Source organism: Mauremys reevesii, unplaced genomic scaffold (assembly GCF_016161935.1).
Source record: "Mauremys reevesii isolate NIE-2019 unplaced genomic scaffold, ASM1616193v1 Contig4, whole genome shotgun sequence".
Classification (NCBI taxonomy): Eukaryota; Metazoa; Chordata; order Testudines; family Geoemydidae; genus Mauremys; species Mauremys reevesii.
Window position 1 is genome coordinate 1,485,496 of NW_024100851.1, and position 26,318 is coordinate 1,511,813.

The following is a 26,318-nucleotide window of genomic DNA, read 5'->3' on the forward strand; positions in this document are numbered from 1 at the left end:
AGGTTAGGGGTTTGTTACAGGAGTGGGTGGGTGAGATTCTGTGGCCTGTGTTGCGCAGGAGGTCAGACTAGATGATCATAATGGTCCCTTCTGACCTTAAGTCTATGAATCGATGAATCTATTCCCAAATTTGGAAAATTGTGCAGCTCAGAATGTGAATAGTGACCCCATCTCCTTCCTGCACCTGCTCTACATTGCTCCACAGCAGCTTCTCCACCTGCAGTCACCCCAGCACTGCAGTGCAGCCGCCCAGGGTTCAGCAGGGGCCCCTGGCAAGGACCGTGGGTGCAGCTAACAGCCCGGTGTGCCTGGCCGTGAGGCAACTGTAAAAAAGCAACACCCCGCCCCCCAGAAGTACAGAGACTGAATTCCCCAACTTTAACATCATGACCCTGTGTAGAAAGCCACACGTGTCAGTTGTATTTTCACAGGGAGATGCAAAAATCAAGTGACACCAATTTTTAAGTTGAGTAAATAAAGTTGAGGCGATAGTTATTAACTTCCCAAAAATATACTAAAGATCCCTCAAGATAACACCTGAAGGTGAAATATGAACAGAGACAAACCTTGTCAGCAAAGGCTCATTTCCCAAACTATCCTCAAAATGTTACTAATGCCCACCCCTCCTCCACAGGAGCTCTGTGCAGTGTAACTGTTCTGCAGGCAGCTTCCCATTAAATGCTGTTGTGGGACATTCCCAGGCCTGGAAATGTACCAATGACAGAATTTGAAGAGCAAACCTGGCTCCCCGCACCAGGCGGGATTTGAGTGTTTTGTCTTTGTCAATAGTACAGACGCCATGGGCAGGACTCCAGGCTCTGCTTGAGGGATCCTGGCACAGGGCTGAGGGAGGATTGTAGATTCTCACCTGCCTTCTGGAGAGGAGGTAATAATTGAAGGGGGCATTTTCCACTCCTCCCCGTCCCAGCGCTCCAGGTGAGGTTTGAACTCACAATCTCAGCATAGCTCCTCTCAGCACTGCCCTATAAGTACTGTGCACTAACCAATTGTACCACTGGAGCACCTGTTGAATAGCTTTTTCTGAACCCCCCCTAGGCTGATAAAGCCAAGGCGTGACCCCCAAAATATTCTCAGTGAGGCTGGGAGCAGGTAGCGACAAGTGTTGTACTTGGTGGGGTGGATTCTTCTTAAGGGTTCCAGGCCCCATTTCACCCTTTTGTTCTTCCCTGTGTAATAACCGAGCTGGTTAAGACTCAATGGAGAGTCTTGCTGCAGCCCAACAGATCTGAAATCACTGATAACCAGCTCTAAGCATTAGTCCTGCTTTGGGACAGCGTCTCTCCTGCAAGAAACTGCCCAGTCTGCGCTAGCAGTGAGGCTCCCTCACTAACAGCTGAAATCAGGGAGAGCTGTGTGACGTGCAGGGCCCCCAGGGGTGCCTGAACAGGGGGGAACAACACCCCAGGGCTTTTAAAAATGGGAGGGCTCTGCCTTGCCACTTTCTAATGACCATAAGGGCGAGTGAGGGTGGGGAGGGGACGGAGAGCAGTGAGCGGGAGGAGGGGTCTTGGGCGATGAGGCAGCGTAGGAGCCTCTTGTGGGAAATATCTCCTGCCCCACTGCCAAAAGGAGCCCCTTGAGTGGGAACGGTCAGAGGCCCCACTCGGGGGCTGGCCCTGCTTTCCTACCTGCTTTTCAACTGCTGCAAAAACATCCCGAGCAGAGAAGCAACAGGCCAAAATACTTTTAAGCAGCTGCCAAAGTAGCTCAGTTGGGTGCGTGTTAGACTGAAGATCTAAAGGTCCCTGGCTTAACCCCAGCCTCTGGCAGCTTGTTCTCTGGAAGCACAGCGGTGCCTGCACCCAAGGTGAGCAGGGCTGGCCTAGGGCAAAGCAATTCTGGGGGCCCTTTCCATTAAAAAAGTTGCAATACTGTATTCTCATGGGGCCCCTGAGAGATGAGAGCTGTCTTTCCGAACGTGGTGGCCCTCAGGAATGGTGCCAGAGGGCTGCTGGGCAGTGGCAGGCAGGCATTGGGGATGAAAACTCCTCTGCGCAGTTGAGCAAGGGCAGTACCAGGGAAGGGGCATCTGTGAAAGTGGCCATGTGGAAGGTGGCAGGGATTTGGGGGCCCAGGAGGAGGTGCTTGCTGTTCAGTGCCTTGGAGCAGCTGGACTTGGCCATGGTGGGTGTTCAGGAAATGCACATTAACAACTCTAGGGTAGCTCAATAGGCAGAGGGTGATTGGAGGAAGGGCCTCCTGGACAGGGAAGAACGATGGGGCTGGAGTCTTGTTCTTCACATTCGCGGTGCGAGTACAGAAGGTGGTGGAGCTCCGACCAGGGAGGGCATTGCTGGTGGCTTTGTGCTCTGTAGCACTGATTACTGCTATATTAGTGTGTATGGTCCCCAGTTAAGGCATGAGAGGGAAGATCAAAGGCTCCCTTCCTCTGGACTGCATGATGTTTGTTGTTGGGGGGGATTTTAATTGTGTCAGCCGGCCTGAGGCCCGCTGGTCCCGTTTTCCCAACCTTCAGAGGAAACATTTTTACAATGAGCACTACCTGGCGCAGGTCTGTAGTGAGGTCGGCTTAGAGGAGCTCACTCCAGCCACAGAGGGGGTTCACCTTTCTGCGGGGACAGACCAGGACTCACACTGACCGGATTTATGCTTAGCTTTTGTGTCTTTAGCGTGTTGCTTCTCAGATTCTTTCTTGGCCCGACTTGTTAGACTTTGACAATTAACAGGCCAGAGTTTGTGCACCTTCCTATTATCCTCACTAGGATCTGATTTCCAAATTTTAAGGAATGACTTTTTGCCTCTAATGGCCTCCATTACTCTGACGTTTACCTAGAGTGGCTTTCTGCTGGTCCTCCTATTGTCGTTTCTGATTTAGGGCAAACATTTCATCTGAGCCTCTAACTGCGGTGGTTTTAAACGCTCTGCATGCTGCTTGCAGGCACCTAACACTTGTGACAGCAGCTCCTTTTAATTCCCATCTAACCATCTGTACTTATGCCGATAGGTCGACTTTAGGTCTTTAACTTTGAGCGGTAGCTGAGAAGATGTTAAATCGGGCAGAAACCCATTCGACAAAGCTCTTCATTTCGTTGTTATTTCCTGACTTAGTCATTCATCGCCTTTTCCTTATTTCCTGGGTGAGGCGGCGGCCTGCCAGGGAGCTCCCTGGCACCTCTGGCTGCCTGGGCTGAATGCAAGAGGCAGGCCTAGGCGTGGCCAGGGCCTCCTGTCCCGGAATGAGGCTGCAGTGCTTCCTGGTCCCCTTTTCCCACCCACACCGGCAGGCGGCTGCTGCGGGAGAACACGAGGGAGGCTCTGGGGGCGCTGGGCAGCGCTGTGTGTGTGGCTGTCAGGGGAAAGAGCCGAGGCTCCCGACTCGACCTGCCATTGACTCGCGTGGCTCTGCGCGCTGTCAGCCGGGGCGGGGCGGGCTGCGGACGTGACTCAGGCTTGGGCCGCATGGCCGCGCTTTCCTGACGAGGCATGAGGCAGGCCAAGAGCTTTGCACAGCGTACAGGGAAGTGGGAGGGAGGCGTCTTTGAGCCGGCGTGTCTCCTCCGCTTCTCCCTTGCCGCTTGGGCGGAGGCGGGAAGGGAGCGAAATGTTCCCGGCTGAAGGTTTTGCGCTCGGCCTTGAGGATTAAACCTGAGGCTCTGGCATGGCTGCTGGGAGATGCGCTTTTGCAGCGCGGCCCCCACACTCTTGTAGGCAGCAGGTGACCCCACTGTGTCCAAGAGGGAGCCTTTGAGGCGGCAAAAGGGGAACATCACGGCTCCCAGCAGACCTTGAGGAGCCCACAAGGAGCCTTCAGTGGCATCCCTGGGGGAGCATAACCCCCCCTCCTTTCCATTAACAGCTGCACTCACTGACCCATGATACCACAGAGACACCTACCAGCAGCTGGTTTGCCAGGGCCACTGCCCAGCACCCTGCAGCACTTCCTGCCAGTGCCAGAGCTCACCAGGCACTAGCCTGGAGCCAGGGCCGCTAGGCGCTGCTGAAGAAAAGCCAGCAGAGGGACACAGTGGAAGTGTCCTGTGCCCATAACACAGAGGTCGATCAATCAAAACCCTCTTTTGCCAGCACCAGGCCTCCTGCTTCTTACACTGGGCCTGCAAGCGAGGGGGCAGCTGGCACGGTGCCAAGAGTCTAACCTTTGTGGCAGGAGGTGGCAGACGCCCGCAGCCTGCTGGGGAGCTCCCAGAAGCTTTAAGTGACAGAGACTCCTCAATGCCCTTAGTAACAAGCGTTTGGGGGTCACCAAGGCCAGTAAGGGGGTCACTATGTCGGCCCTATAACCCTGGGTGTCAGGTCACTGTGCAGCTTTGATCTAGAGCTCGGATCCCAACAACCGACCAGCAGCCCACAGCCTCCCCCTGGGTCTGCCCCACCTGGTTCCTCCTTACAGGCCGACCTAACCCCCCTTCCAGCCCCGGATTCGCCCCCTAATCATCCTACTGCCACTCAGAGCCACAGCCGTGGAGGTGCTGAAGGAGGGAGGGGTGACTCTAGGGTGGGGTTCTTCTCTAAAGATGGCTGGCAGAAAGGTGGTGCTCAGCTCTGTCAGCGACCTGCCCAGCTGCCTCGCTGCCAGGGGATGCAGACATTTCTCTAAGGCACATAAAGGGGCTATTTAGTGTTGAAGCAAATGCGAGGAATGTGCATTTATGAGAGGAAATTTCCATCTCTTCAACACCTGTACAGCAGGGCTCCAGTGGCCTAATGGATAAGGCATTGGCTTCCGAAGCCAGAGATTGTGGGTTCAAGTCCCATCTGGGGTGAAGATCTATTTCTTTCCTCTATATTGCAAGGAATGGGCCTTATTTTCAACCAGGAAGCTGGGAGATGTTTCTTTGTTTGAGCACAAAGTCCTGGATCTTGGGAACAATCACCAAGGATATTAGAAGGCTCAGTCTGGTGACCTAATGGATGCAACCACACACCCCCATCCCAGGGCAGCCCCATCTGAGAACCAGGATCCATGGAGCAACATTCCCTCCTGCCCTGACAGGTGGGCTGTGCAGATGATGGTGGAGGGCAGCAGGATGGGAGGTTGCAGTAGCGCTGCCTGGGCTGTATCTGCACCAAGGATAAATGGAGGGGGTCATGCAGCCTGTGCCTGACACTCCACAGTGCTACATTCACTCCAGGAACAAGTCAAATCCTGCACCAAGGGTGGTGAATTCCCATGTGAGCACACAGTGCCCCTGTGCACCACACATGCTGCACACACATCAACTGCAGCAAAGAGACACAAACTGCACACTGAGGAGACAGCTGGTTTGTTTCCAGGTTGCTTTTATTTCCAAAGGTACTGAGGTGTGATCTCTCTTCTTTTTCCGTGGGCAGAAATGCAATGGAGGAGAATCTCACATCCCTGAGCTGCCAGGTGACAGTGGCAGGAAGAAAACGCACTGCAATGAAATTTAAAAACCACTCATAAATAATTTAACAATGAGAAGTAATTAAATAAAAAAAAATCCAATGGGGACACATGCTGGTGGCTTGTTCCCACCCCAGAGAGCGAGGGGCAGGGAGTGTGTGAAAGGCAGGTGGTTAAGTCTGAGGGAGCATATTCATATTTCATACAAGTTAAACAAATTATAGCAGACAGCTACAAAATACTCCATTTGGTAACATCAATACAGAATATATAAATCTACAAGCAATACAGCCATACACAGGGTGTCCACTTAATACCAGAGTTCCCATGGCCAAATAGCTGGAAGTGCCTTCACAGTCACTGCTAAACGAAACAACATTGTGCAGATCCAAGAGCAGCCCTGCTGTGCTGTTAGGAAGCCTGCAGGAGACTCAGCAAATCAATCTATGATTCTGTGCTTCTGCTTAGTAGTTACCAAGTGTGATCAATGGAAGCTGGGGGGGAGGGTTGCTCCCTTTTTTGGACACCCAGCCAGCCAGTAGCTATAAAATCCCTCGGAGGCCTGGTCTACACTATGACTTTAGGTTGAATTCAGCAGCGTTACCTCGATTTAACCCTGGACCCATCCACATGACAAAGCCCTTTTTTTCAAATTAAAGGGCTCTTTAAATCGATTTCTTTACTCCACCTCCAACGAGGGGATTAGCACTGAACTCAGCCTCGCCTGGTCGAATTTAGGGTAGTGGTGTACACAATTTGAAGGTATTAGCCTCCAGAGCTATCCCAGAGTGCTCCATTGTGACCACTCTGGACAGCACTCTCAACTCAGATGCACTGGCCAGATAGACAGGAAAAGGCCTGCAAACTTCTTAATTTCGTTTCCTGTTTGGCCAGCGTAGTCTGCTGATCAGCACAGGTGACCATGCAGAGCTCATCCCCATGATGTGCACATTGCCGGGGCACATTGCCCAGCCCATACTTTGTGAGAAGTCTATGACCATGTCTATGTCCTCATCACTCTTGTCACCGCACTGCTGTCGCCTCCTTGCCTGGTTTTGCTTTTGCAGCTTCTGGTTCTGCGCTGAGAAAAGGTGTGAAACAATTGTCTGCCATTGCTCTGATGGAGGGAGGGGCGACTGACGGCATGGCTTACAGGGAATTAAAATCAACAAAAGGGGTGGCTTTGCATCAAGAAGAAACACAAACAACTGTCACACAGAATGGCCCCCTCAAGGATTGAACTCAAAACCCTGGGTTTAGCAGGCCGTTGATTTCACAAAACAAATCAGGTCAATTTCTTGTTTTGATCCATCTAGCTTTTACATCTTAGGCTGGTAGCAAACGGGGCAGTACAACTGCTAGCCATCGTCCTCTCCTGGTTGCTTGGCAGAAGATGGGAATGAGCTGGCTGAGTCACTCCCTTGTCTGCCCAGGCACCCCAACTGATCTCACTGAGATCAGCTAAAAGAGCACCTAGGAGTACAATGACAATGGCTACCAATCATAATGCACCTTCTGCTGCCAAAAGACAATGAGCTGCTGCTGTGTAGCAATGCAGTCCCATGTCTGCCAGAACCCAGGAGACGTACGGTGTGACGGTGAGCTGAGCGGGCTCCATGCTTGCCGTGGTATGGCATCTGCTCAGGTAACCCAGGAAAAAAGGTGCGAAATGATTGTCTGCTGTTGCTTTCATGGAGGGAGGGAGAGCGAGGAGGGTCTGATGACATGTACCCAGAATCACCCGCGACACTGTTTTTGCCCCATCAGGCATTGGGATCTCAACCCAGAATCCCAATGGACAGCGGAGATTGTGGGATAGCTACCCACAGCTACCCAATTTGCAATGCTCCAGAAGTCGACGCTCCCTTGGTACTGTGGATGCAGTCCAGTGACTTAATGCACTTAGAGCCCTTTGTGTTGGGACACACACAATCGACTGTATAAAAACAATTCCTAAAAAACCCATTTCTATAAATTTGACCTAATTTCATAGTGTAGATAGACCCCAAGACACTTGATCACAGCATGGATAGGCTAAGAGACTACTTACACTTTTGCCTGGTTTACACTGGGGGAAGGGTGGGGGAACAGGGTCAATGTAAAACACAAAACTTCAGCTACAAGAATAGTGTAGCTGAAGTTGATCTATCTTATTTTGACTTACCTCCTGTCCTCACAGCACAGGATTGACAGGTGGGGCTCCCCCATCCACTCTACTCCTACCTCTTACCCTGGTAAAGTTGCAGAATCAACAGGAGCACATTCGGTGATTGATTTACTACCTGCAGACACAAGACAATAAATCAAAGTCCAATAGATGACTTATTACCCAACAAAAGAAATAATATACCCTTGGATCTGAGCTCTAAAGAGCCGAAAAACAAGGCTAACACGCTTGGCTGTTACACAGCCTCTCTGCCCCCACTGCTTTCTACCTCGCCATGACGAGCTCCCAGACACGCACCAAACACCATTCACATGACTTTGAAAATTAGGTAACTAAGTGAGGATCACTTCCTGAAATGACTCCAGTTGAGGAATTCAAAGCAAGAACCATTAACACAGAATTCTGTTCAGAGAGAAGTCTTTCAGCCTCCCTCCTCTCGCTGGTTCCTCTCCTTCCTTCTCTTCAAAGACAGTTCCTTAGAGAATATTTAAAAATAAACAATATAAAGTGTTTGAGGCGTCAGTTATTGTGTCATTGGGGGTAACATACAGGTTGTAGGGAGATGTTAGCATTTTGGTATTGGATGGCATATACATATACACGGTCTGTCATGTCCCCAATGCGGGGTATACGGTGGGAGAGTTCAAGGTACAGCCAGCAAGCAGTGAGGGCACATCACTCATACAAACAGGTTATGGATAGTCGTGGGCGTGAGTAAATGAGCGGACTGGGTAATGGTGATAGGGTGCCCCTCACAGGGCAGAGTTCAGTTCGGTTGGTTCTGGGCTCAGGGGATAAAGTCCAACAGGGGAAGTTTACAGGTCTCTTCCCCCTTGTGGGTGCATGAAGTCACGCCGGCTCACTCTTGGTATTGACGGTGGCCGGTGACGTGCTCTGTGTAAATGTCTCTGGACCACCGAATAGCGTCCGAGACCATTAGGCATCTCATGAGCCGCGCGTAGTGATGGCCCACCCCACAGGTCCGCAGTACTCATTCATTAAGGGGGTCCCAGGCGCCCAAGGCCCCAATGATCAGAGCGTCGGTGTAGACCTCGTAGCCCTTTGCTCGCAGGGTGTCAGCCAGGGGAGCGTACTTTTCGAGTTTGCGGGCTCGGGCTTGGCGGAAGGCCGTGGTCCTATTCTCGAACGGGATCGTCACGTCGACGAGGATGATCTTTTTCCGGTCCTCATCCGTGATGACGATGTCCGGGCGCAGCGGGCTGTCGGTGCCGGGGATGGCGCGATTGACAGCGATCTCTCCCAGGTGCGGGGCGATGGCCTTCACCAGGCGGTCCTGGACAGCGTTGTGGCGCAGCTGCCAGGCTCTGCCGGGGGGCCTGCAGCTGCACAGGACGTGGGGCAAGGTATCCATGGCTACACTCCTACTTTGCACAAACCCACCCACTGACCTGTGACTAGCAGTCTCTCACTGCTAACTCTTCCAGCAAAACAGGCCAAAGAAAGTGTATGCCAGCGGTGTACACAGCCCCAGTGCTCTTTTCATTTCCTTCCCACAGAACTTTCGCTCCATACCAGTCCAGTTCCTTGCTGTTGTTTGTCTATCCACTGCATGTGTGTGCTATACCGTACCCTGAGCTGATTCCCAGCTTTTGTGCTCAACACAGCCTTGCCCCTCTGTGGCGCAATGGGTCAGCGTGTTCGGCTGTTAACCGAAAGGATGGTGGTTCGAGCCCACCCAGGGACGATGCTAAGCCTGTGCTGCTTCCTTGCTTCCCCGAGGCCTGTGGGGGAGCCTCAAAGGTCCCATTTTGCTGCCTCTTGGCCTCAGTGCTTTCAGCTGGTGGTCCAAAGAGCGGGCTGGATGCCATTCAGAAACCCATCTGCCAGCAGCCGTGCCGGAGGCTCAGGCTTAATCCTCAAGGCCAAGCACAAAAACTTTCAGCCGGGAACATTTCGCTCCCTTCCCGCCTCCGCCCAAGCGGCAAGGGAGAAGCGGAGGAGACAGGCCGGCTCAAAGACGCCTCCCTCCCACTTCCCTGTACGCTGTGCAAAGCTCTTGGCCTGCCTCATGCCTCGTCAGGAAAGCGCGGCCATGCGGCCCAAGCCTGAGTCACGTCCGCAGCCCGCCCCGCCCCGGCTGACGGCCGCGCAGAGCCACGCGAGTCAATGGCAGGTCGAGTCCGGAGCCTCGGCTCTTTCCCCTGACAGCCACACACACAGCGCTGCCCAGCGCCCCCAGAGCCTCCCTCGTGTTCTCCCGCAGCAGCCGCCTGCCGGGGTGGTGGGAAAAGGGGACCAGGAAGCACTGCAGCCTCCTTCCAGGACAGGAGGCCCTCACCATGCCCAGGCCTGCCGCTTGCCTTCAGCCCAGGCAGCCAGAGGTGCCGGGGAGCTCCCTGGCAGGCCGCCGCTTCGCCTCAGCCACCTCTTGCCTCATGGCCTAGGCTCTTGGGGCTCTGCTGGTCACCGGCTCGCTTGAAGGCCCAGAGGGAAAAGAAACAAGCGCACGCATAGCAGAGGATGGTTTCGATCCATCGACCTCTGGGTTATGGGCCCAGCACGCTCCCGCTGCGCCACTCTGCTGCTTCTTCGCACCCTCCCCTTGCCACCTAGCCACCACTATCCGGATTAGTGCCTTACGCGCTCTCGTGCTGGCAGGCAGATGCGCAGGCTGCTAGGCAGCTGCCCTGGTCACAGGATTTTACAGCTTCAAAGAAAAAAAAAGTGTACAGTACAGAGTTTCGGCATAGAAGTTTCTGGTGCTCAGGGAACAACGTACAGCTTACCCAAGGGATGTGTTGTTAGGGAGTAAGGTAGCAAACGTTAGTTGCAGAGGTGGTGCATATGCCACAGAAGTCGTGTGCCCCCCCCACCCCCGCTCCCATCCAAGAGTGCAGTATTTCTATAAACCCACCCACTGACTTGTGACTAACAATCTCGCTCTGCTAACTCTTCCAGCAAAACTTTTCTACCAGGTTCTTATGCAGCGGTATATTTCTACTCACTTTAGCTTTTAAATACCATCAAAGACAACCTGTTTAAGTATAACTAAAATTCCTGCTTCTGCATTGAAGATTTTCAGTGTATGCTATAACACATTATTTAAAAAAGAATAATAATTAATTATATTTTTAAACTAAAGAGAAGAAAACCATAAAATATGTGTTTAGAAATTGCTAAAGAATCCCATGGTGTAAAACACAAATATTGATTTTCAATCTTTTTTAACTTGCTATTGTTTGGAACCCATGTGTCTTGTCTAAAGATTTTTATGTTGGTTTGGGTGAGTTCTGAAATCAAGAACTGCTAAGTACCGTTCTACTGTTCTTGATTCATGTCACCAGGATTACTACACTTAATTACTCTTGCCCTATTAAGAAAGAGTTTGGGGATCCCACAGCAGCCAAAATCACCATTTGGACAAGCACCCCCATCATGCAATGCGGGGTGGGTGTGACCATGCACATCAGCAACTAAATGCCTTTGCATCACATCACCAACAGATGGCAGGGTAGAGTTCATTCTGACCCTGCTTACACCCTCCCCCCAGCCAAGAATTGGTGGTCCTGATACATCACACTCCCTGTTATACCAACTCATTGGTATTGAATGCTGAAGTTATGGCTAGCAAAAGTAGCCACCCGTCTCTGCCCTGTAGCATCCAGCTTAGCCCTTGTTAACACAGAAGTCAGTGGATTGTTCTCTGTCCATAGCTGAAACTGAGCACCAGAGAAGTAGTCTGGAAATTTCTCAGTGATGTCCCATTTCAAGGCCAAGAACTGGAGCTGGTGGATGGGATAGCGAGTTTCGCTATCAGACAGTCCTCAGCTGGCAAAGGCCACAGATTTACATTTACCTTCCACTTCCTGGTAGGCGAGTGCTCCCAGACCCTCCAAACTGGCATCAGCATGCAGGATAAACCGTTCGTTTGGGTCAGCAAGGACTAGGACTGGCACATGAATCAGGCAAATAATGATTTCCCGTAAAGCCCTGTCACATCTCTCATCCCGCCATGTCCCCAATGGAGAGGAGAGGAGCCCCTCCCCTGTCCCAGGCCAGGCACACCAGATCTGTGCGGGGAGGTGTCCATGGCCCAGCCCAGGTGAGCTGGAGCTGCTGGGGAGAGAAGTTCCTTCCTCAGCTCAAGCCCACCAGAGTTGATGTTGCAGTGGGGGAGAGGTATCTCTCATCTGGTTTTTAGATGCTCTGATGAGAGGGAGCAGGAGAAAGATTTTTCTTCTCCTTGCATTTCAAACCCTTCACACACACACACCCCCCCCAACCACTTTCTGCTCTAGCCTGATCTCTCTCTCTCATGTCTCCAGGGCCGTCATTAGCCATAGGCAGCTGCCTAGGGCACCACTAGGTGTGGGGGCACTGCTCTGGTGGGAGCCCGGACAGATGGGAAGCAGTGGAGCATGTAAGAGCAGGCTGCTGGGTCCTAGAGAGAGCCGAATGCAGCACAGTCTGAGGGAGGGGATTGGCTGCTGGGGTCTCTGGGAAGGGGAGGGGGTAGGGGTTGGGGAAGGAGCTCACCTGTGAGTGTGACTCTTTCCCCCCAGCTGAGGTGAGGTGAGGCAGGCTCTGTAGCTCTGGAACCAGTGTCCTTTGTTGTCCCCCATAACATCCATTCTTCTCCCCCCCTGCCCCATGGAGCACCCCCTCCTTTCTCCCTCCTCCTCAGGAGGATCCCTCTCTCTCTCCTCCCTCCCCTCCGTCAGGGCTGGGTTGGGTGAGGTGCTGGGGGGTAGGTGTGGGGGAGGAGGCTGGCTGGCTGCCTGCTGAGGAATGACAGTGAAAGTAACTCACTTCCTGGGCAGTGAGCCAGGATTGGAATGTCACACGGGGCTGGGCTGGGGTTAGCCAGATGTGTGAAAAATCAGGACAGGGGGTTGGGGTAGGGTGAGCAGATATCCCTATTTTATAGGACCAGGCCCAATTTTGGGGTCTTTTTCGTATATAGGCTCCTTTTACCCCCACCCCCACCCCCTGTCCTGATTTTTCACACTTGCTGTCTGGTCACTCTAGGTGGGGGTAATTGGTGCCTATATAAGACAAAGCCCCAAATATCGGGACTGGCCCTATAAAATCAGGACATCTGGATCTGGTCACCCTAGCTGGGGAGCGCCTCCCCCCGGGCTGGCAGCTGCCACCGATCCATCTCATCTGGGGGGGAGCTGCACAGGGCAGGATGAGCTGCTGTGGCTCCATGGGTGACCTGTCCCTGAGATCAGATGCTGGGCTAACTTCACCATGGTCCGTAAGGCTGGTGGTGGTGCCCATTGGCGTGTGATTGGACCTGAGGGTTTGCTGCTGCTGTTGCTATTCTGCACCCCAAGAGGTGGATTTTGGGGTCTACTGCAGCTGTTGGACCAGCAGGCTGGGGGTGAGCCAAGCATGAAAGCAGTGCTGTGTTGCCATTTAGATTGTCATTTAACAACTTTGTTTGCCAAAAATTCTTGCTAACAATCCTGAATCCAATTTCAATATTTTTTTTTTAAAAAATCAATATCTTAGCCAAAAACAGAAAATTAAGTTGTTGACAATTATTAGTGACAGGTTTGGTTTGAAGCAGGGAGTGGGCCAGTTTTCATCAGAGAAACAAAAAATGTCGACTGACTTTCCTATAGCCTATTACTCCTGATAAGAGCCCTCCAACAACTGTAATATGCTCATCTCCTTACTAGTGTATAGAGCAGGGGTCGGCAACCTATGGCACACGTCCCAAAGGTGGCAGGTGAGCTGATTTTTGATGGTACGCAGCGGCAGGCTGAGCGGCTCAGCCCATCACTGCTCTGGGGTTCCGGCTGCTGCCCTATTGCCAGCTGGGATACCGGCCGTCGGCCCCACTCAGCACCTGCTGCTGGCCTGGGGACCCCCCAAGGAACCCCAGGCTGGCAGTGGGCTGAGCAGGCCGGCTGAACCACTCAACCTGCTGTCAGCCTGGGGTTCCATTCACTCAGCCGGCAGCGGGCTGAGTGGGCTGGTGGCGGGCTGAGCACGGCCGGTGGAGGGTTGAGTGGCTCGGTCTGCTGCCAGTCTGGGGTGCCGGCAGCACTCAGCCTACTGCTACTCCGGGGTTCCGGCTGCCGGCCCCTTGCCAGTCAGGAGCCCAGCCGCCGGCCCCTGTCTGCCTCCTGCCAGCCTGGGTGAGCAGAATCCCAGGCTGGTAGCAGGCTGAGGGGGGGTTGGCGGCCGGGATCCTGGCTGGCAGGAGTTGGTGGTCAGAACCCCAGACCAGCAGCGGGCTGAGCAGGGCCTGGGATCCTTGTCTAGGGTTCCAGCCACCAGCCCCGCTCAGCCTGCACCCGGTCTGGGGTTCCATTTACTCAGCTGGCAGTGGCCTGAGTAGGACCTCAGATAATAACAATAGTTTATTTATATAATATACACATAGAGAGAGACCTTCTACAAACGTTAAAATGTATTACTGGCACGAGAAACCTTAAATTACAGTGAACTTGGCACACCACTTCTGAAAGGTTGCTGACCCCTGGTATAGACTGACCATATGTTGTACTAAGATTCTCCTGCTTTTTTTTTATCCTGTGAGTCAGTATAGCTTTTGCCAGCCCAGAAGTTGGGCAGCCAATGTTTTACGTTTTCACAATGTTTTCTCCAACTTTCATAAAGTAAATACATAGTTAATATGAGTTAAAAAGGCCACGGACACTTCCTTGTGAAGAATCTGTACAGCAGCTCATGCTAGAGCTGTGAAAATGTCAGTTTTTGATGGGACTTTAGAGGCAGTGATTTATCATGTATTTTATCATGTGAATGTGCTGCTATTGCTAATGTCTTTCCAAACAAAATAAGGCACAATAGGACTTCTGTAACATTGCTGTGCGACCTTAATCTAGATGAGATGATTCTGTGCTGACTTCATTTTGGTCACTTTGTGCTTTACCTAGCAGTAAAACTAGGGTTATATTTTCCCACTGTTTGGAAACCCAGCTTATTAAACTGATTTTGCAGCCAAAAAAGCCAGAAAGATTGCTTTTAATTAAAAACAAATCTTTGTTTCAATACCTCTTCATATAAATTTCCAATACAATTTTGACAAATTAAAAAAATTATATTATTTGCATCATTCTGTTAAATCAGAATTTTTTCTATAGTGCTACTTCTTTAGTGCCAGTGCATCAGCATTACAGCGTGCTTCATTAAGTTAAACTGGTTTAATAACGTGAATGTGGCAAGTTTTCCAATACTGTATGCTTATATTTCTGTTGCTAAGAGCAGATAAGGCACAGGGGCACCAGTTTAATAATCTCACCTAGGGCACCATCAATCCTAAGGACGGCCCTGCATGCCTCAATTCTCTTTTTCCTGGCCTTGTTCCAGAGCCCTCACAGCCCAATTCTCTACCCTAACATTGAGCCCTCTACTGCCCCCTGAACCGTTCATTCCAACCCCACCCCAAAGCCTGCACCCCCAGAGCCAGTGCTCTCATCCCCCTGCACTCCAACTCTCTGTCCCATGTAGCCTGATTTAGGGTGTACTAATAATATTAATTTGGAAAGTATGATGAAAATGTAATTTATTAGCTTACATTTTATTTAATTTAATTGAGTTATAAAGTTACAGTTGCATTACTGCTATTCAAAAGATACATATGGCATTATATGCAACAAAGGTTTGGTTAATATACTCACACCTTTCCTTGATAACCTGGTGGTAAGAGACACAGGACCAGCCTTGCAGTTCAGGTTTTCAATTCTTGAGTGAAAGATGCAGTGCTTAGAAAATGCTAATGTTACTTAGGGTTTACTTGACTAGGTTAAACTTAAAATCAAATCCTAATAAACAAAGAATAAAAACTTAGGGAAACCGAGCTTAGCCGAGTTACTTTGAAACTTAAAGTTTAAGAACAAGTACAGGCACCTACTGATAGTAGAGAGAGAGTGGAGGAAGTAAGTCAGAATGACAGAGCGACGTGCTCTAGGGAGGTGGGTTACCTCTTTTATAGGGCACAAGCGCCGGAAATCCTTCCTTCTATGCCCAAATTTCATTCCTTACCCACAAAACATTAGGGTACGCTTACTTCATAGGCTAGTATGTTTGTGCGTGTTGATGACATGTACATATGCACATAAGTTCCCTTGTGGTGTACCTGTTAATTCTGTGGGTACAACACTGAAAAACCCCTTATGCCATTCTCCATTGTCGATTGGTCTAGGTAAAGGTCTTAGACAGGTGTGGGTACTTCTCTATTTGAGTAACAAGATAAAGGTCAATTTTCCTTTCTGAGTAAAAGGTCACACTATAGAGATGCTCACTTTGCCTTAGCTTAACATACAGGATATGGCCTGTAGGTCCTCGTAAGTCATGTGCCCCAGCCCCCTAATCATTTTGATTGCCCTGTGCTGGACTCTCTCCAGTTTGTGCACGTCCCTTCTCATGTGGGTCCCAACCCCAAAAGTACTCACATTTCACCCCAATGGCCCCAAAATGTACATAGGGTGCTGCCATGGTCAAGTCGCCCTTGAGCCTGCTGGTGGAGAACAAGGTGAAAATTAGCCAGGACGTTGCTCAGTCAATTCCCTTTGCTCCCAGCAGGTGGTATCGGAAAGCTCCAAGATCGCTCACTTCCCTTTCTCTCATCAGCTTCAGGCCCCAGGGTTACAAATGCACAAACCAGTTGGGATTCTCCCCTGGGCTCAGGGTGTGGGGCTGCTCTGAGGGGATGGACTTGCACATTTGGGATATTAGTGCAAAGATACAATTTCAATTTCTCATAGAGAAAACTGAGGGCATTGGGAAAAGTTTTCAACTAGCAATAATCACGCCTCGGATTAACCTCATTGGCTATGATACTGCCACTTCTTATTTAGTGAAAGGAAAGCTGCAGTGACAGCCTGGTTACTGAGATGCAAAACACTTTCCTCCTGGGAGAAACAAGAAGTTAGAATTAGAAATTTACATCGTTTGTTCCAATGTTGGCACAGGTTTAATTTTGCTTCTGTGTAGGTTTGTTTCAGGCTGTGACGGTTTTGGTTTATTGGGTTGTTTTGTTTTTTTTAATTGGAATGGAGCTTTTAATTGACATTTTCTGGATTCGAATGGCTGACCTGCAACACCAGTTTTGACATAGTTCTGCATATTTTATACAGATTTGGCCAGTATTCAAGGATATGATTCCTTTATGGGAGGTTTTAGTGGTCAGGCTTATTTATTTTATGTTAGTTTTTCATCCTGCTGTAGCACACCTTTTTGATAAAATGTTGAAATTATTAATTTATGGCATTTGTTAGTTTTTATTTTTAAAAACAAAGTTTTTCTTAATGTTTGGGTTTTAAATTAAGCATTGTTTTTTGTTTCAATTTTTCATTTAGGTTTTCGTTGTTGATGGGATCTTTAAGAACTTTGGATTTAAATAATATTTTTATCTCAAGGTTCCAAAGACTCAGACAAGGTTTTCATCTCGAGGCCAAAAGACCAAAAACATCAAGACACTTGATCATGTCCTTGGATAGACCAAGAGACTACTCACACTTGATCTGAGCTCATAGTATTAAAATTTGGACAGATTTAGATTATTAAAGTAAACCCTGTTTACTATTTTATTTTAATAAAGGCTGTATTGCTCCCATAAAGGATCAGCAAAGAATCCTGTGGCACCTTATAGACTAACAGATGTTTTGCAGCATGAGCTTTCGTGGGTGAATACCCACTTCTTCGGATGCAAGCAGTGGAGTCCACCCACGAAAGCTCATGCTGCAAAACATCTGTTAGTCTATAAGGTGCCACAGGATTCTTTGCTGCTTCTACAGAACCAGACTAACACGGCTACCCCTCTGATACTTGACCCCATAAAGGATGGAGCCTGCCCCCCAATTTTTTTTTGTCTAGCCCATCTCAGTCCCCCACCAAACGAGAAGAGTCTGATGCCACCTGCTGGTCACTGGGTGTCACTGCTGCTCCATGGGAAACACAATCTGTGCTTTACTGTGACCGGTCCCTGGGTGTCACTGCTCCTAGACGGCAGACACACACTGTGCATTACGCCACCTGGCCACTGGGTGTCACTGCTGTATCAAGGGAAACACCTTCTGTGCATTACCCTGAATGACCACGAGGTGTCACTGCTGCGCCAACGGAGACACCTTCTGTGCATTACCCTGATTGGCCACTGGGTGTCACTGCTGCACCAAGGGAGACATAAGAGCGGCCAGACTGGTTCAGACGCAAAGTCCATCTCGCCCAGTATCCTCCTGTCTCCTGCCAGCGGCCAGTGCCAGGGGCCCCAGAGGGAATGAACAGAGCAGGGAATCATCCAGTGATCCACCCCCTGCCGCCCATTCCCAGCTTCTGGCAAACAGAGGCTACAGGCACCATCCCTGCCCAGCCTGGCTAATAGCCACTGATGGACCTGTCCTCTGTTCATTTATCTAGTTCTTTTTTTTTTTTGAACCCTGTTATAGTCTTGGCCTTCACAACATCCTGTGGCAAGGAGTTCCACAGGTTAACTATGCAACTGCCCTGAGTTTACCCTCCTCACATACCCCGGGTTGTATCTGGAAAAGAGGATGAGGCTGAGGAGAGCCATGATGTGTCTGTCACTGGCTGGTGCCTCAGTTTCCTCTAGGCAGCAGTGCTGCAGGCTCCTTTGGTCAGTTTCCATGCAGCTGTGTCAGGGGAAGGGGGAGTAGAGGCTCATGCTCCCCAGCCCCACGCCCCTCCCCCAGCAGCTGGGGAATCCAGGCCAAATGTAACCCTGGTAGCTGGGCCAAGATTAGCCTGGGCCGGGGTAGGGCTGGGGAGGAATTGTGGGGGAGACAGATGCACCCGCTGTGAGGGGAGATCCTCCCATTCCCTGCCAACCCCCCTCACTCCTTGCAGCACGGTGCCCCCTAGCACTTCCTTTTCTGTCGTGGGGGTGTCTGCTGCCTGCTTCTCCCTTAGCATCATCTCTCCCCACCCTGGGGCACTGGTGTCACCCGTCCTATGCAAACAGGCAGGCCCTGGTGTGCCCCGTGGCACTGCCCTGCAATTGCGGGGGCAGCTGTTGGGTGGAATATGGGGGTGGACAAGGCTGGGGACCAGGACTCCTGGGTTCTCCCCCCAAATCTGGGAGGGGAGGGGGGTTAGTGGGTAGAGTGGGGGAGGGGCAGGGCTGGGATCCAGAGCTCCTGCTTTTTCTGGTTTTCTCCACCTCCTGCAGCTGCCTTGGTCCTTTCAGTGCATTTCCTGTTCCAGATTCATTTGCTGACTTGTGCAACTCACCCCAGAGGTGGCTGCATCTCAGTGTTCGGTGAGGCACCCTTGGCTGCATCACCTCCTAACCGCGTCTCTCTCCCCCTGTAGTTGACCCTGCAGCACTCGGCAAACATCCGCAAGATCGTGGGGCGCTTTGAGCATTGGGCAGGCAGGGGCTAGGCGCCCCCCCCTGAGAATGGGACCCAGCCCCCCCTTACTTTTTACAGGGATTAAAGAGGGGCAAAGGGGGGCAAATCAGAGGAGGGGGGTGGCCAGGGTCCGAGCAGGGGGTGGAAATTGACTGGTCGGGGGGTCAAGCAGCTGGAGGCAGAGTTAGGAGAGGGGCTGAAGGGCAAAGTCAGGGAGGGGGGAAGGAGCCGGGTTAAGCCCAGGGGGAGGCGCTGCCAGAGGGTTAAACCCCGGCACAGGCAGGGCAGAGGGGTAACAGTTACCCCGGGGGCTGAGACTCCAGTGTTTGCAAAAACAGGGTGCGGGGAGCAGAGGGGCTTTTCTATTTCCCCTCCCACAGGCAGCACCTCTCAGCATGGGCTTCCCAGGGCTGGGCTCTTAAAGGCACAGGCATCCCACTGCCTAGACACTGCAGCTCCTCTCTGATGTAACCTACTGAGGTGCTGCAGTAGGAGACTCAATTCAGTGAAACCGGCATTTCCTATATGCCCCCCAGCCAGGGGGCTGTGCACCCCCGCCCCCGAATTTCCCCAACACCCCCCAGTGGTCAGGTAGTTACATGCAGCGCTGCCAATGTTGTCACTGGCTGCAAATCTGAATGGAAATTGAAAAGTTAACACACAGTTTAAAAGCAGATCCAACGTATGAAAAATACTTGTACCTGAGAAAGTAAAATAGGTTTGAGAAGTCTGGACAAAGTCGGGTTTCCTCACCCAGCTGTTGTGTTTGCTGACAATTTTGGTGCATTGGCTTCGGCAATGTTGGCCAACCTCAGAATTTCAAATGATGATTTGGAAGCAAGGTGTGGATGAGCTCTACCCTGAGAGCTAGTGATGAGCCAGGGTTTGGGGAGGCTTTGGGACCAGATTGTATTTACATGAACTCACCTACTCTGCCGAGGTGTCCAGCAGACAGAGCTGTGCTGCCTCTGCTCTAGGTGCCCAGAGGAGGAGGGAAGGTGTGTGGGGCTCCAGCCTGGGAATCTTCTTCCCTCCTGCCAAGCCCTGACTATCAATCCCAGCCCTGACCCTCCTTTCTTCAAGCGCCATGTGGGCCCCAGGAAAAGTGTGGCAGGAAGCACCAGGGCCAAACTTGTGGGCACCAGGTGAAGCAGCAAGAAGCCCAACCATCAGCATGGCAAGTTCTAGAGCCCCAACCCATTGTGGCCACCCCAGCCAGAGACCTGGCTCTAGGAGGTGGGAGTCACCCAGCAGGAGGGGGGAGACTGGCTCTTGCACAACTGGAGACAGGGAAGTTGAGCACTGGGAGCTCCAGGGCTTTACCACAAGATCCCATTGAGATTTGAACTCAGATTGCAGGATTCAGAGTCCTGAGTGCTGCCTGTTACACCATGGGACCAGCTCATGCAGCCTTCTCTGCACACCAGCCTTCTCTAAGGAAAAGGATAAATGGACACAAATCAGATATTAGGAATGGCAATATACAAAAACCTGTAGGAGAACACTTCAACCTCCCTGGCCACACAATAGCAGATCTTAAGGTGGCCATCCTGCAGCAAAAAAACTTCAGGACCAGACTTCAAAGAGAAACTGCTGAGCTCCAGTTCATCTGCAAATTTGACACCATCAGCTCAGGATTAAACAAAGACTGTGAATGGCTTGCCAACTACAGAACCAGTTTCTCCTCCCATGGTTTTCACACCTCAACTGCTAGAACAGGGCCTCATCCTCCCTGATTGAACTAACCTCGTTATCTCTAGCTTGCTTCTTGCTTGCATATATAAACCTGCCCCTGGAAATTTCCACCACTTGCATCCGAAGAAGTGGGTATTCACCCACGAAAGCTCATGCTGCAAAACATCTGTTAGTCTATAAGGTGCCACAGGATTCTTTGTTGCTTTTACAGATCCAGACTAACACGGCTACCTCTCTGATACTCTGCACATCAGTGACCCACATGGGGCTGGCTTGTGTAAGGGGGCTCTTGGCCCTTTCCTACAACTTAGTGTGTGTGTGTGTGTGTGTGTGTGTGTGTGTGGTGGCTAGTTCCCAGTCCCAATAGAAGGGGGAAGGGCCACTGGGAAATCAGGCCCCTGAGACTGACAGTCCCCAGGGGCAATGGGGAGAGGCCAAAGCTCCAAGTTAGCCGCACTGACAGGCCAGGCAGTGTAATGAGGGAGTCACCAGGCCAGGGGGGCCCATCCTCCGTGGGAGCTGGAACTGCCTGGACCAGAGTGGGGCGGAGCTAAGGAGAGAGCAGGAGCCTGAGAAGAGCCGGGGAGCAGAGCTGCGCAGGTGTAGTGCCAGAAACTGCTTCCTGTAGGACTTTGCTACCTGCAGCAGTTACTGAGACCTGAGGTTGTTCTTATTTGCTGACTTGTCCTAATTGGCTAAAACTTGACAGTGGTTTCTGTAGCAAAGGCCAGTCCCTGGCCCCTTGGTCCAGACATCCTCATTCACATCAGGCTTCAAGTTGAGAATCATTTCCCATTCCCGCTCTGTGGGAGGAGAGACTTTTAAACGCGCTCTCTGTGCGACTGCACATGGCTAAGCAAAGGGAACAAACTCCCAATCCCCCCTGTGCTTTGGGAGCCAGGTTTGCGGTGGGAATTCTGTAGTTCAGATGAGTTCACACCTGGGCATTGGGATTCTTTACCAGTTTCTCTGGCACTGGGGGAGTTTTGTGCTCACAGCTGTGATGGCCGAGTGGTTAAGGCGTTGGAATTGAAATCCAATAGGGTTCTCCTGTGCAGGTTCAAATCCTGCTCACAGCGAGGCCTCTGTTTTAGCCAGTCTCTCACCGGGGCAATACCTCTGTACAACCCCCTGAGACACTCTCAATTCTCTCCCCACCCCAAGTAAATCCTGTTCTGCTCCTTTCATAGAGATGCCTGGGACACCACCTCACACTGTGTCCCTGAGGGGTCAGGCAAACTCTCAGCGCCTGAAGCCTCTGCCACTCACCTAGTGCCCCATAGATTAGCCATCTCGACGTGCTCTCCTTCACGTAAATCCAGTCAGTGCGACTCCTGGCCTGTCCCTGCAGAAAGGTGTATCCCCTCTACAGCTGGTGTGAGCTCGGGTCAGAGGAATAGGAGGCTACCGCCCACCCTCCACTGGTTCTGCTACAGAGAAACACGTCCTCTAAGCCGACCTCGCTACAGACCTGCCCCAGGTAGTGCTCATTGTAAAAACGTTTCCTCTGAAGGTCGAGAAAACGGGACCAGCGGTTCTCAAGCCGGCTGACACAATTAAAATCCGCCCCAACACCAAACACTGTGTGGTCCAGAGGAAGGGAGCCAGTTCCTACCATGGATCTTTCCTTTCACACCTTAACATCAAGTGCCTCCTCTTGGGTCTCTGAATCCCTGCCACATTCCACATGCCAGATGCCCCTTCCCCAGCACTGTCGTCACTCAGCTTTGCAGAGGAGCTTTCCTCCCAAGTCCCTGCCCCCTCTGGCGCCATCTCCAAGGGCCGTCCTGCCTCACTCTGTTCCCGCCATTTTGGGCGACGAATAAGTCATGTGGGAAAGACAGCTCCCATCTCTCATCCTTATAGGTCAGGGGGGCCAACTAGGGGGAGAAGCCCATTGACATAAACAGATAGTTACGGGTTAATGTCTCTTTTACCTGTAAAGGGTTAAGAAGCTCAGGAAACCTGGCTGACACCTGACCAGAGGACCAATAGGGGGTCAAGATACTTTCAAATCTTCGTGGAGGGAAGGCTTTGTTTTGTGTTCTTTGTTTTGGGGGTTGTTCGTTCTCGGGACTGAGAGGGACCAGACGTCCATCCAGGCTCTCCAAATCTTTCTGAATCAGTCTCTCATGTTTCAAAATTGTAAGTAATAGCCAGGCAAGGCGTGTTAGTCTTATGTTTGTTTTCTCAGTTTGTGAATGTTTCTTTTGCTGGAAGGATTTTTACCTCTGTTTGCTGTAACTTTGAATCTAATGCTGGGGGGGAGGGGGGTCCCTCTGGTCTCTATGAATCTGAGTACCCTGTAAAGTATTTTCCATCCTGATTTTACAGAGCTAATTTTTACCTTTTCTTTCTTTAATTAAAAGCTTTCTTTTTAAGAACCTGATTGATTTTTCCTTGTTTTAAGACCCAAGGGGATTGGGTCTGAACTAACCAGGGATTGGTGTGGGAAAAAAGGAGGGGGGATGGTTAATTCCTCTTTGTTTTAAGATCCAAGGAGTTTGGATCTGTGTGAAGCCTCTCAAGGCAACCCAGGGAGGGGAAAGTCTGGGGGGAAAGTTAAATTCTCCTTGTTTTAAGATCCAAAGAGTTTGGATCTATGTTCCCCAGGGAAGGTTTTGGGGAAACAGAAAGTGTGCCAGACACTGATCTCTGGCTGGTGGCAGTGTTACCAGATCTAAGCTAGGAATTAAACTCAGAAGGGTCCATGCAGGTCCCCACATCTGTACCCTAAAGTTCAGAGTGGGGGAGGAAACCTTGACACCCATGATCTCTGTTATCCTGCTGGGGAGCTCAAAATCAGGTACTTGCCTCAGATAAAGGTGATGCTGCCTTCCCAGAGGACAAGCCACCCCTGCACAAAGATGGATGAAAGCACCTGCCAAAGCCCAGGATTGAACCAGGGACCTTTAGATCTTCAATCTAACGCTCTCCCAACTGAGCTACTTTGGCAGCTATAAAGTAGCATTTTGGCCTGTTGCTTCTCTGCCCGGGATGTTTTTGCAGCAGTTGCACACAAAAAGGACGTCATTGGGAGCGGCCCATGAAGACAAGACTCGCTTTTGCCTGCCTTGCTCAGCTTGACTTGCTGCCTCACCCCGTTCCTGCCCTAGTGCCCGGGTTGACCTGGTGGGGGAAGGGGACTGGGGGCCAGTGGCATGGGGAGGAAGTTGAGCTGGACCCTGAGCTAGACTTGACCCTGGCGGTGAGAGTCTGGCCACCACTTGCCGCCCCCCTCTGTTGTCCTGGCTTCCCCCACTGGGCGCCATTTCGGGAGGGAAGTGGGGCTTCTGCCTCCCCTCCCCGATTTTCACACCGCAGAGGAGTGTGAACAGGAAAACGAACGGCTGCTCCACACCCCGACCGGAGGAACCCGACGCCCTTAGCTGCTCCCCTCGCTCCCCCCCAGCTATGCTACTGAGTGGAAGCGTCCTGTGCCCATCACACAGAGGTCGATTAATCAAAACCCTCTTCTGCCAGCACCGGGCCTCCTGCTTCTTACACTGGGCCTGCAAGTGAGGGGGCGGCTGGCACAGCGCCAAGAGTCTAACCTGTGTGGCAGGAGGTGGCTGATGCCCGTAGCCTGCTGGGGAGCTCCCAGAAGTTATTAAGGGACAGAGACTCCTCAATGCCCTTAGTAACAAGGGTTTGGGGGTCACCGAGGCCAGTAAGGGGGTCACTATGTCGGCCCTATAACCCTGGGGTCAGGTCACTGTGCAGCTTTGATCTAGAGCTCGGATCCCAACAACCGACCAGCAGCCCACAGCCTCCCCCTGGGTCTGCCCCACCTGGTTCCTCCTTACAGGCCGACCTTACCCCCCTTCCAGCCCCGGATTCGCCCCCTAATCATCCTACTGCCACTCAGAGCCACAGCCGTGGAGGTGCTGAAGGAGGGAGGGGTGACTCTAGGGTGGGGTTCTTCTCTAACGATGGCTGGCAGAAAGGTGGTGCTCAGCTCTGTCAGCGACCTGCCCAGGTGCCTCGCTGCCAGGGGATGCAGACGTTTCTGTAAGGCCATTAAATGGGTATTTGGCTTCTGAATGAATGTGAGGAATGTGCAATACTGAGAGGGAATTTCCATCCCTCTTTTTACTGCGCTTCAAGCCCCCAGTGGCCTAATGGATAAGGCATTGGCTTCCTAAGCCGGAGATTGTGGGTTCAAGTCCCATCTGGGGTGGAAAACTCCTTCTTTCTTGTAGATTGCAACAAAGTCTTGGTGTTATTTTCCCCAAGGAAGCTGGGAGACATTTGAACCCAAAGTATTGGATCTTGGGAGCAATCCCCCAGAAATGGCATCTTCCACTTAACAAATGCTTTCTAAACCCATCAGCAGCAGACAGTTAATACTAGTGTTTGTCTGAGAATAGAAGGAAGGGGAGTGTTTACTCCGACACCTCAGTGAGTGACACAGACAGAAAGAGCAAGGCTGTCCTGAAAGAGAATGGATCTGTCTGGAGACAAAGCAGAACCTGAGAATGAGCAACAGTGTGAAAAGAAGAACTTCAAATGTGTGTTAGGTGTTAGTTAGGTTGGTCTGACAAATTTCAAGAAAATACCAATGCTCGTAGACTGATGCGGACACTGGCTGCTACTGACCTTTTACTGAGAATTCATTGAGAAATATTTTCCTTAACTATGTTATGGAATATTGGGTGGGCTGTGAAGGCACCATTCCTCCTGCTTTCGCCCTTCGAGACAACACGGCTACATGGCATGCGGCCTGTGCTCACCTTCCAGTCAACTGCTAGAGAAGACAACACAGACAGGGATGGCAGCAGGGCAGACTGGAGCTCCACGGAGATGGTGGGACCAGGTCTCATCAATGGGGAGGTGGGCACCCCAGCATGCACAAGGCTGAGCCAGTAAGTGCGGCGTGTGCTTCACGGTGCCCTTACTCCCTGCATGTGGTGGTGGAGGGCAGTTACTGAGTTCGGTTGGTTTGGGAAATTTAGGGCTTGGCTACACTTGCAGAGGTAGAGCGCTGGGAGTTAAACCACAGCAGGGAAACCGCTGCCGTGTGTTCACACTGACAGCTGCAAGCGCACTGGAGTGGCCACATTAGCAGCTCTGCCAATACCACAGAGAGCAGTGCACTGTGGTAACTATCCCAGTGTGCAAGTGGCTGCAATGTGCTTTTCAAATGGGGGACGGGGGTGGAGTGTGACAGGGAGTGTGTTGTGCGTACGTGGGGGGAGCGACGGTGTGTTTGGGGGGCTGACAGTGTCTCAGCATGCTGTCTTGTGTGTTCGGACAGCAGCAGACCCCCACCTCCCCTCATACACACTCACAACAGCAGCAGCATTCCACACTAATGGTTGCTTTGTCCCAGAGCAGATAAGCAGCCGGCTGTCAGAAACGGAGCTTTGAAAGGGGATATCCGCATGCCTGCAGCCGATTTCAAAACAATGACCAGAGTGGGCACTTGACTTCAGAGGATTATGGGACATTTCCTGAGGCCAAACACAGTGCAGTGATGCAACACGTCATCCACACTGATGCCCGGGTATTTCAGCAGGGCTCAGCAAGCTTTATGCTTCTCATGGAGGTGGATTACCAGGAGCGCTCCAGCTGCACAGCCAGGTGCTCCATGTGCCTTGCGAGTGTGGACACCTCAGGAGTTAGGGCACCCGGGGCTGCTTTAATGGGCTCTAACTTGCAAGTGTAGCCAAGCCCTGAGACTATGTCACTTGTGTGACTTACTTGTGCTATTGTAATAAATACAATAGACGTGCAATGGTCAGAAATTGCACCAGCAGAGAAGTATATTAAAGGGAAACCC

At 51.4% G+C, this 26,318-nt stretch overlaps 8 non-coding genes across 8 annotated transcripts; 4 read left to right on the plus strand and 4 right to left on the minus strand.

The window, feature by feature from the left end:
• Positions 1-928: 928 nt before the first annotated feature.
• Positions 929-1,022, minus strand: TRNAI-UAU. The gene is made up of 2 exons: positions 985-1,022; positions 929-964 (listed from the first exon to the last, which is right to left on the minus strand). It is a non-coding gene; the product is annotated as a tRNA-Ile (tRNA).
• Positions 1,023-4,690: 3,668 nt separating this feature from the next.
• TRNAR-CCG lies at positions 4,691-4,763 on the plus strand. The gene has a single exon. It is a non-coding gene; the product is annotated as a tRNA-Arg (tRNA).
• Positions 4,764-9,161: 4,398 nt separating this feature from the next.
• Positions 9,162-9,237, plus strand: TRNAN-GUU. Its single transcript has one exon. It is a non-coding gene; the product is annotated as a tRNA-Asn (tRNA).
• A 767-nt stretch (positions 9,238-10,004) lies between these two features.
• Positions 10,005-10,076, minus strand: TRNAM-CAU. Its single transcript has one exon. It is a non-coding gene; the product is annotated as a tRNA-Met (tRNA).
• A 6,111-nt stretch (positions 10,077-16,187) lies between these two features.
• On the minus strand, positions 16,188-16,327 carry LOC120393961. Its single transcript, XR_005592185.1, has one exon. It is a non-coding gene; the product is annotated as a U4 spliceosomal RNA (small nuclear RNA).
• A 5,206-nt stretch (positions 16,328-21,533) lies between these two features.
• On the plus strand, positions 21,534-21,615 carry TRNAS-UGA. Its single transcript has one exon. It is a non-coding gene; the product is annotated as a tRNA-Ser (tRNA).
• A 1,803-nt stretch (positions 21,616-23,418) lies between these two features.
• Positions 23,419-23,491, minus strand: TRNAF-GAA. Its single transcript has one exon. It is a non-coding gene; the product is annotated as a tRNA-Phe (tRNA).
• A 1,151-nt stretch (positions 23,492-24,642) lies between these two features.
• TRNAR-CCU lies at positions 24,643-24,716 on the plus strand. Its single transcript has one exon. It is a non-coding gene; the product is annotated as a tRNA-Arg (tRNA).
• The last annotated feature ends 1,602 nt before the right edge of the window (positions 24,717-26,318 follow it).